Source organism: Lagopus leucura, unplaced genomic scaffold, assembly GCF_019238085.1.
Source record: "Lagopus leucura isolate 7727_CA_CO unplaced genomic scaffold, USGS_WTPT01 Super-Scaffold_806, whole genome shotgun sequence".
Classification (NCBI taxonomy): domain Eukaryota; kingdom Metazoa; phylum Chordata; class Aves; order Galliformes; family Phasianidae; genus Lagopus; species Lagopus leucura.
This window is the reverse complement of record NW_024962260.1, coordinates 5051546-5061870: the sequence shown is the minus strand read 5'-3', so window position 1 is coordinate 5061870 and position 10325 is coordinate 5051546. Positions and strand designations below refer to the sequence as shown.

Below are 10325 nucleotides of genomic sequence, written 5' to 3'. Positions count from 1 at the left end.
CTCCAGCAGCCACACAGGCTGATTTAGGGCCCCTTACTGTAAGAGCTTTAATATCTCACACAGGCTATGGCTGATCTGAAAATGTCAAAGGGGACCAAAGGTCAAAATTTCCATCAATTAGGCCCTGGCTTGCTACCTATCATGTAATAGGATTCTCTAGCCAGTTAATGCTGGCTACACTACAGACATTCAGCACAGCAGTTCCCCTGCAGCCCTGTTCCCCTGCCCCTCTCCTGAACTGCAGTGACTGTACATGTAAGGAGAAGGAGTATCTTCAAAGCTGCTTTCCCCCAGGAGAAAGAAGGAAAAGGACTCAGCAACGGGCAGGAGTGAGTACCCTATCCTTTACTTCTGTACAGATACATTGTAGTTTGGATAGCAATGGGAGGAGAGACTTCTTTTTCTACTTGTTTTGAGAACCTATAATCCAGTATTTCCTGGATCTAAGTAACATATATTTTTTAAATTAAATTTGAGCATAAAGCATATTTTCAGCACAGTAGTGGATGTTCATAGTTTAGTTTTCCAAGTCCCATGTTGTTGAAGTGCTAGGCAATGTTGTGCAGCCCCAAGCATACACAGAGGTACAGACTTCACTTATAACTGGCTAAACTGCTGCTGGCTTCTGCAGGGCATGTGTAGGCATGTATTATGGTGGTATTATTATTATTAATCTGCTTAAAGTTAGTACTGTGCAACTCAACCAAGATGGGGTGCTCTCATGTAAATCGCAGGGTGGCAGATAGTAAAAAATGCCTCCTGTCCTGACAGGTATGATGGAAATGGGTTGTTTGTTGCTCAAAAGTCCTTCTGAAGCAACAAGGTCTGGTTCTTGGCAAGTGAAAATCCGGCTGAGTAGAAATTCATTGCGGGTGAAGTTTGCAGACATAGGTATATATATCATAGAGTTGTTAGAGTTGGAAGGGACCCCCAAAGGTCGTCTAGTCCAACTCCTGTGCAGTGAACAGGGACATCTGCAGCTTAATCAAGTGCTCAGAGCCCTGTCCAGCCTGACCCTCAGTGTCTCCAAGGCCAGGACTTACGCCACCTCTCTGGGTACCCTGTGCCAATGCTTCACCACCCTTATTGTAAAAAACTTCTTCCTTCTATCCAGTCTAAATCTTCCCTCTTTAGTTTGAAACCATTCCCTCTGTCTTATGACACAGACCCTGCTAAAGAGTCCATCCCCTTCTTTCTTCCAGTCCCCCTTTACATACTGAAAGTTTGCTCTCAGGTTTCCCTGGAGCCCTCCTTCTCCAGGCTGCACAGCTCCAGCTCTCTCAGCCTGTCCTTGTAGAGGAAGTGTTCTGTCCCTTGGAACTTTCTGGTGGGCCTCCTCTGGATACACTCCAACAGGCTCCTGTCTCTCCTGTAATGAGGACTCCCCCTCTGGATGCAGTACTCCAGCTGACAGGATCACCTCCCTGACCTGCTGGCCATGCTGCTTTGGATGCAGCTCAGGATACAATTGGTCTCTTAGGCTGCAAGGGCACATTTCTGGCTCATGTCCACCTTGCCATCCACCAGTACCCTCAAGTCCTTCTCAGCAAGGCCTTTTCTTCCAACAGTTTGTACTGATAGTGAAGGTTGCCATGAACCACGTGCATACCTTGCACTTGACATTGTTGAACCTCGTGAGGTTCGCCTGGGTCCACCTCTTGAGCCTGTACAGGTATTTCTGAATGGCATCCTGGCCCTCAGGTGTGTTGACTGCACCACTCAGCTTGGTGTCACTAGCACAAAATGATGTAGCACAGGTGGGAAGTCCTGAGGGAGGGACACAGAGACCTTCCTGACGTGAGCAGCTCAGCTTCTGAACAAAATCCCATGCCCTTCCTTGAATCCACTGGAATTTGAATCTCTGCATTCTTGGGTAGGTCCACTGCCTCCTGTTTCCCTAGCTATTCTCTTAGCTAGATTTAAGCACTTTAATAATCTGCCATCCCACAGACATGGCAGAATGTCAGCATCACGTGCTAAGTTTCCTTCCACTGCTGCCAGGCTTGAAAGACAAATACTGTGAGAGAAGAAATAGACAGGATACAAACACCTACATCAGGACTTTTTCTGAAACAGGCTGGGTGGCAAAATTGGAAGAATGCTAGGAATGTCCATTCTGGTTCACTGTCAAACTTGATCCTTCAGAACACCCACAGCATAACTAGCCCCAGTAAGAATGGCTCAGGCCACAATTGGAAGCAACTATGCTCTCTGGTTCCTTCCAAAGAGGTTCAGCCTTTCAGCCTTTCCTCTCCTTGTGAGAATGGTACTGAAGGACACCAAAGCAGCAGCATCGCTCCAGGCAAGGGGAGGGTAATCACAGTGCAGGACCCACATATATCAAACCCAGACCCCCCTTGCCTGGCACCTTCTGGAGGGTTTTTTTCCTCAGCAAAAAAAGGATCCACAGCATGAGGATGCCACACTGCAATGCACTGCACGGATACAGACGTTGTTACAAGCTACAGGAAGCACATCTGTAGTGCTGTACCTGGAAGCCACATGCCAATTTTTGCAGAACGGCTTGGATAAGTTCAAATCAAAGGAGCCTTTTGCCTGAACAAGCAGAAACCTTTTATCAGGAGATAAAACCACCTCTCTCCTGAAAAGTCCTGCTCTTTCTTTGTCGGGCAGTCCTCACATCAGAAATTCTTGCAACCTGGACTCTGAGTCTCGGCTCTTTGGTCAAGTGAAGACCACAGCCCAGAAGGAGCCAGTCTGACACAGGGATCACAGCTTCTGAGAGCTCTCTCAGGAAAGGTCTCCTTGGAGCATCCTCAGGTACAGCTTCGCCAAGCCACCGCAGGTTCTTGTAACTTGTTCCTGTCTCCCTTTAGTACACTGCTGTGTCAATATTGCACTGTGGGAGAAACCAGAATGCTGTGCAGTTCTTTCAGGTCTTGGCTGCACCTGTCATGGCCCTGTTACCCTTACCAGTTAAACACTCCCTCATAGCAGTGACCTGGAAGAAACTGTCTAGCAAGAAATGAATGCCAAAGCCACAAAAACTGTTTTTTTGGGGGGTTCAGGAATGGCCGTTCTTGGCAGTAAATCAAAGGTAGAAAATTTTCTTTGAATACTTTGGGCTTGACATAAAGGTAGTTTATCTCCCAGCAGTAGACTTTGCTACTGCAGTCAGGAAGGATGATCTCTAAAGGACATGCACAGAGTAACACGCAGCAAATGGAACTTTTCGTTTGTTACTGCACAAAGTGCAGTCCAACCAAGTCCACAACCAAGGCAAACAAAGTAACTGCAGGTTGTATTACAGAGTGAGCAAAGGGTCCAAAGCTGTGAAAAAGTTACCATAAAAGCTTCTGCTGACCCTGCTGACCTTTGAGAAGGGCACTACATGTAATCTGCTCAATTGCCTGTTGACTCCAGTCAGCATTTGCTGATGCTGTTACACACTTGAGTCAAAACACTTCCCTGCCTCACTGCCCTGCCAAAGGACCTGCCCGTTATCCTGTAAAATTTCCTCTGCTTGTCTGTCAGGGCTGCTATGCTGTAATCTTGGGAGATAATCAACAGCAAAACCATTCATAAATCACAGCTAACAGAATAGATGCTGATAGCGTCTTAAATTTCAAGCCTGAGAAGCCGTCATTTCAACAGTGACGGTCGAAAGGGAGATTAGGAATTCCTTTACATGGAAAAGTTTTTCTTGGAAGAGCAAGCCTCTCTTTGGTTGCCTATAAACACAGTCATGTGGATTTGATTTTTACATGGCCCTTCTGCCCGCCTGCAGGGAGCACTCTGCAGCCCCAGTGGGCCTGTTCTAGCACCGGACTGCAGTGGGATTTGAGCAAGTGAAGCATCAAAAGCAAAGAACTGAAGCTTTGCTAGGAGCCAGTAGAGGACAAAAGGGCTGTTTGGGAGGCTATGGCAGGATGTCCCACAGAACCAGATGCCTCCTGGCTCCAGTACTGATTGCAGAATAGGAGTGAGACTGTGTCATTTCATGGTGCAAAGTGAAGCATTCAGATTTTGTCTGCACTTGGTGCTGGGTATGGTGAAATCTGTAGCCAAAAAGTGAATGCAGGGCTCAACTGACACCTCAGCTAGCAGAGAGGTGCCTGTCTCTGATCCAAATTATCTTGTTCTGTTCATTTGAAGAAACCACTCTGCAGAGGAAGAAAGGGAAGGGAAAAGCCTCTGTATTGTTCTCTGCCTCTTTTGGGTGTAGTGTGTGATCTAGCTGTCTCCTTTTCCATCCATGGAGCAGAATAGGAGACCTAATAGGAAAGTCAGAGAGGAAAGGTCACGTGGACAAGCATAAGCTGTTAACAGGTCTAATGTGTTTTCCTTCAGTTACTCTTCCATTCACAGTGGGAACTGGGTGGCACTCTGCTGCTATGTTTACACCCCCTGATTTATAGATGTACCCTGTGTCCCTGTCCTACTTAGTTTTGTGACTAGGAAGGGAAAAATATAGTTCTAGGTAGGACACTTTTATTCTAAGCATCATCAGATAAGTACCCTAGTGAATTTATGAATGTAAAAGAAAAGTCAAAAACCAAATGTTGTTTTTGATTTTCTGGTGGCTTTTTTTTTTTTTTTTTAGTGAAGCCTGGATAACAGTGAGGATAACACAGCCCAAGAAAAAACATCTTCCTCACATTTTTTTAAAGAGTGCAGGACCAGAAGGGAAATGTAAATCCTCACTGAGCAGCTTACAGATTAAATTCTTGATTCAACAGAAGTTACTGTAAGAATTCCTGTAGTTCACATTTTTGGCTAGTCTATTGGAGTAGTGTTGTGTCTCTTTGATTTATGACATGTTATCCCTCTTCTAATGTCTCACAGTCAGTGGCTCATTTCTTCTCCAGGTATCCACCCCATCTGGCACGTTTATAAAGCTTGGAAGGACAGCCACAGCTCTCAAGTTGCCTGTTGAGACATGGCATGTTGAAAACAGGTCGTTGCACAGTGACATGTGATGGACAGTAGGAGAGATGGCCCCATTCATCTATTACCTCTATTTCCTGCAGCTCTAAATAAGGTATGACATAAAAGAAATGATTTGTGCACCATATGGTGGCCTGAGGATTGGAAGGCCATCTTCTTCCAAGACCAGTAGCTGTCAACTTGTCACTTGTGGAAGGAAACCAAGAAAAGCAAATCTATAGTCAAGTTAAATTCACTGTACAGGAGCTGCATCATTGCTGAGAGTCCACAAATGGAAAGAAAAAAAAAGTCAGAATTCACTGTCCTAGGGAACTTTTCAAGTTAAAAGTCTTTGGTTCCCATGTCTTAGCTAAAATACTACTGACAGCCAGTTGTTTCAGGATCTCAGCATCTATCCTAATAAAAAAATAGAAGCTGTTAATTGAACCTTCTTGGAGATACCAGTCCATAGATCCTGCAACTCAGCAATCTCCAGAATCGTTCTTACCAGTCATTGAGCTGAAAATCTGTTTTCCCTCTTTTTTATCCTTATCAGCAGGCTCTTAGCATATATCTCACACACGCACCTCCTTCATGGCAATCCGGGAATAACCCTGTGCCACTGGGGTTCTATTCAGCCTCCTTTGATTTCTGTAATAACCAGAGACAAACCCTCTGTGGTGCTCAGAGGGGCTGACTTTAGCACTACTAGTCAGTGTCTGACCACGTATCCAGCTGCTTAGCAGTCTGAAACAACAGCCCCATACATGACACAAGCTTGGGCTAGACTGGTTAGCCAAAGTCCTCTAAGTTTACTTAATTGCTTTCAAGAATTTAGCAAAGGTTGATGAGGAAGTGTAGTCACCTGTCCACCAGCAGCTGGGCTGAGATCTCTGGAGTCATCAGCTAAATTACCCTGAATTGATGACCTGTAGAAAAAAAGCACTACAACTCAACCCCCACGATGTACCCAGTCCCCATTTCCTTTTGTATTTCTTTAATAGAAAAATAACAGGAGAAGTAATTACTGGCCATGTGAAATTTAAGTTCATACAATATTTCCTGTGAGGCTTCAAGCAACTCCTTGTAAAAGCAGATAAGTTAATCTATCTTTTGGTTTAGGTCACAGTAGGTTTTCAGCTTTAAATCACTGTGGCACGGTAACTAATGGCATTTACCATAGAAATGATGTTGAAAAAACAAGGAACCTGACCAATTATTAGGTGTATATTTCCAGTGAAAACAACCCACATACGGGCAGTGTCAGTAAAAAAAGGATGATTGATCATCTGGACTTTGTTCCCTTGCATTTTCCTCCCCTCTTTTTCTACAGTGCAATATTAACTCTGGGGCAATTATTGTAATGAAATCTGCCAGCAGACCTTTCAGCATGAGGAGTTCTGGCACCACCAGGAGGGGCTCAGCAGGGCATTTTACCCGTGGAGGCCGAAACCGCACAGCAAGAGGAGCGTGGTCCTTCCCATCATTCAGCTTTCAGAAAGACCAAGGTGAGGGTTTTACCAGAGGTGGGGCTTTTTTCCACTTTGAATTCTTAGTAAAATGCTGTATGTTCCAGTATTGACTCAGAGCTCATTAAAGTCAGTGCAAAGATTCTTGTTGACTTTAATGAACAGTGGTTTGAACCCTGAAGCTATTATGTGATCAAAACGCCCACTAAGCTGTAAATATGGAGGTGTTTTGTTTGCATTGCAGATATAATATTTGGCTACAAGGCAAGGATGCTTCAGATTGTTTTCTGTAGTGGTTTTTGTGCCTCTTTCTGATGCTCAGTATTTTTACTGCACTGTTTATAATTAGAATTTTGTTGATTAGGTTAAATAAATTGGCCAGATTCGATCTCAGTGTAAAACAGAAGCAATCAACAGCTACTGAAGTCAGTGAATTAAACTTGGCTTATCTTACCGAGTATGTATGTTGAGCTGTTCGCTTCTAGTGTGAAGAGAGCTTGCTCTCATGGTACAATATGCAATACACACAGATATTTTCTGGTCAGAAAAAAAGTCAAGGACAAAATGAAGGCTTAGAGCTCAGAGCTTCTCACTGAGTGGTGTCATTCTGAACAGCCTTTGGAAAGGAGTGTCACTTGTTCTCTAAACTGCCACAACACCCTGGGATGCTGTAAAAATAGCTGGCAGTGCCTGCCTGACAGGCAGGAGACGTGTGACCCTAAATTATGATGTTTTCATTTACATGATGAAATGAATGCTGCCTTAGACAGAGGCTGAAACACATCTGTTTGCGGTGGGAATGCCATTTTAGGCCCATTTCTTTTGAAAGTAGGGTTGGAATTGCCAGGGATCAGCAGAGCTCCGGGCTCACAAAGAGGGCACTGTCTTTGAGGAGTCTTTACATAAACCCTGCACAACCGAGGCAACAGGAGTTTGCACAGCTGCTGCTGGAAGCAAACATGTACTTTTAGCTGACCTGGGCTGCTGACTTTGGGCGTTAAATCTGACGCTTTCCAGATGTAAAGCCCTCTCCTTCCACGGTCCCCAAACATTCAGTCCCCAGGTAAGAAGGAAAATAATAACAATAATAATAATAAAAGGGTGCTGTAAATCCCACACTGTAGTGTGTATTCCAGAGCTGACTTTCATAAGTTGCGCGGTCCGGTTTGAAGGTGTGTGGCATTATCCTCTCCCAGGAGTTGTGTTTTGAACATTTGATTCAGAGCTAATTAGTGTTGCTTGTACGTTCAATCCCATCTCTGTCTGAGCAAACCAGGTGGCTAGATACTAAGAGTTCTTTTGACCTGCTGGATTGGTGAATATGGGTCTTTGAGTATAAGACTTCCATGGAATAGTCCTGTGCTGAGCCCCAGGTCCATTCACAAGCACAAAGGCATCTTGCCAAATAATCAACAAATGAAGTTTTGCACTTCATGGCAAAACAGCCTTGTGCAACAGGAGACAGACTTGGGGGTGAGGATGTGATGGGATGCTTGTGAAGTATTCACTGCAGGGCAAGATACGGAGGAGGGGCTGAAGAGAGGCTGTGTCCCATGTCCTGACTGCATCTGTGCAGGTTTCGAGCTACGCTGCGGAAGTTGCCATGACTGCACAGCAGGCCCTGGGATAACATTTTTCACTTGACTCTCAGTAGGAAATGGAACCTCAGCCTTGCCTCAGGTCCAGCATAAATTGTTCTCCTGCCCAGATGGGTAATTTTTAACAGCAATTCCCTTTGCATCTCTCTGCAGCCCTTGGATGTTGAGAAGTTCTTAGGGAGGGTGAAGGAAGGGTGTGGGGTTCCTAAAGAGAATCGTTTATTTTATCCCATTTTATGTAGGTGTGGTATTTATAAAGGCTCTGAAATTGGCAGCAAGAGAAAGACAAATATTCTGTTAAACAGCAGACTGTCCCTGCGTAGACAGCTGCAGCCCAGCCTCTCCTCGGTCTCCTTGCCAGTTCTCTCAAGCATGACCTGGTTTGAGGACCACCTTCAATGAGATCAAAAGGTGATTTTCCCAGTGCTTGCTCCACATACCATTTACTGCCTGTCAACTGGGCGGTGACTATATATGATTCTGGCCTCCCTTATCTGAAGTAGAGATAACTCCAGGGAAGACAGTTGTTCAACGAAGGTCAAATGAGCTTCTAGAGAGCTTTCAAAGCCCTAGAGATGTGTTCCATCCAGGGAAGTGGCTACTCAAAACTGGGCCACTCTCTTCCAGGAATTTGTTGACTGTATTTCTCAGGGGACAGCATGCAGTTGCTATCATTTCTCACAGACTTGACAGAGTCCACTTTGCATTATGGAGGAAGAAGTCCTCAAGGAAATATGAGACACATAAACCACAACCCCTGTGAGGAGGCACTGGGGATACTTACAGGGAAATGAGGTTTTAATGGTTTATTGAACACATTCAGACTAAAACATAGTTTTCTGATTTTGTTCCAAGTGGTCCTGAAGAAAATACTGCTTCTTGACTTTCCTTAATTGAAAGAAAAGAAGTGTATTTTTATTTCTTTATTCTGAAAAGGAAATGGAGTTCAGAATCAGGATGTTTTTCTCCTTGAAAATTTCAATTTTGTGAAAACCACCTCTTTACTGGGCAGCCTTCCCAAAGGGAATCCCCAGCCAGCCCCACTGCTAATATCAGTGCACACTCTTTGGAGCTGATCCAAAGGTCATTCACGCCATTAGACATTTTTATCACGGACTTGAATAAACTTTGGACCAGGCTCTTTTTGGCAGGAACATACACAGTCTGGAAACCTAAAAATAAATCCTGATTTCAAGCCATCCACAGCTTTTCAGCCACCATGATGGTCCGAAGGTATGAGCTTGTCAGAGAGAGGGTGATGAAGTGATTTGGCCATCTCTCTGGCTGGTTTTCTTTTTCTTTTTGCTATAATAAACAAGGAGGCAGAGAGCATTCTACAGCCTAAAAGTTTAGAGTTCTTTATTCATTATTTCTCTTTGAATCATCAACTACAGACTGAAAATGTCTCAGGAGATTATCTGGTTTTTGTTCAGGAAGTTTTTTTCAGCAGTAATAGCTCCTGAAATATGCAACATTGTCATCCTCAGGTATAGGAAAAGGAGAAGTCCCTTCATGGTGCAGTTTGACTGCAATAGTAGTTCTGCAAACCAGTGAAAGGTATTGTCCCATGAGAGAAGAACTGCTCAGAGCAGCGCTTTTCGTTATTTTATCCTGTCCATGGTCTGAGAGGTTGGCAGGAGTCAGAATGAGGAAAAAAAAAAACCTTGGCTGCAATGAATCGTTATCATCTCATTCACTCTACCCACTCCTCTTGCTACACACCATAAAGGGATTGCTCTACAAATACTGATAGTGAGTCTTATCTTGCAATTATTACGCTTAAACTCCATCTAAAGCCTGTTCCAGCTGTCTGTAACAGCCTGAGTCCAACCTTTGAGCAGAAAAAGCAAAATGTTTCCAGCATTTCAATTAATTTCTCCTGCCACAAGTGCCTAATAGGCTGTCACTTCTTGCTTGCTGATGAATCCCTGAAGCTGAGCTCAAGTAACTGCCTACTTATTTGTACGGCCACATTTTCTGCAGCATTTCTGGGACTCAAAACGAACAGCAGTCCTTATTTACATGATGTATATTTAGTAGTCTAATTGTAATGGATTTACATTTATGCAAATCGTCATGGTCTAATGCATCTTTAGCTCAGTTGGAAAACTGGATGTGGAGAAAATTACAGACGTTTTGGCTCTATGGACCCTTCCCAGGATCAGTAGGTCTCTGTGAGGCAGTTCTTCTCAAAATGGCAATTGCTAAGGAGAAGGAGCTTGTTTGACATGTGAAATTAGGGAGGGCAGAGTGAAGAACAGGTGGATATACAATATCAGGACATAAAGGCAGTGAAAAACAAGATGTTGACGAGAGATGGAGAAAATTAGAGGCCGTTAGTCAGAAGGGCAGTGGGCTTGCTAGCACTGAC

General features: G+C 44.2%; 1 protein-coding gene across 24 annotated transcripts in view; it reads left to right on the top strand.

Annotated features, from left to right (window-relative positions):
• The first annotated feature begins 200 nt into the window (after nucleotides 1-200).
• CCDC92 (coiled-coil domain containing 92) overlaps nucleotides 201-10325 on the top strand; it is a 102526-nt gene continuing 92401 nt past the window's right edge. For 22 of the 24 annotated variants that reach the window (XM_042865637.1, XM_042865636.1, XM_042865631.1 and 19 more), the window contains exons 1-3: nucleotides 201-329; nucleotides 4830-5002; nucleotides 6221-6395. The gene's annotated coding sequence lies outside the window, so the exon portion shown is untranslated. The remainder of the gene's footprint in view (nucleotides 330-4829; nucleotides 5003-6220; nucleotides 6396-10325) is intronic. The other 2 variants (XM_042865645.1, XM_042865644.1) reach the window with 2 other exon arrangements.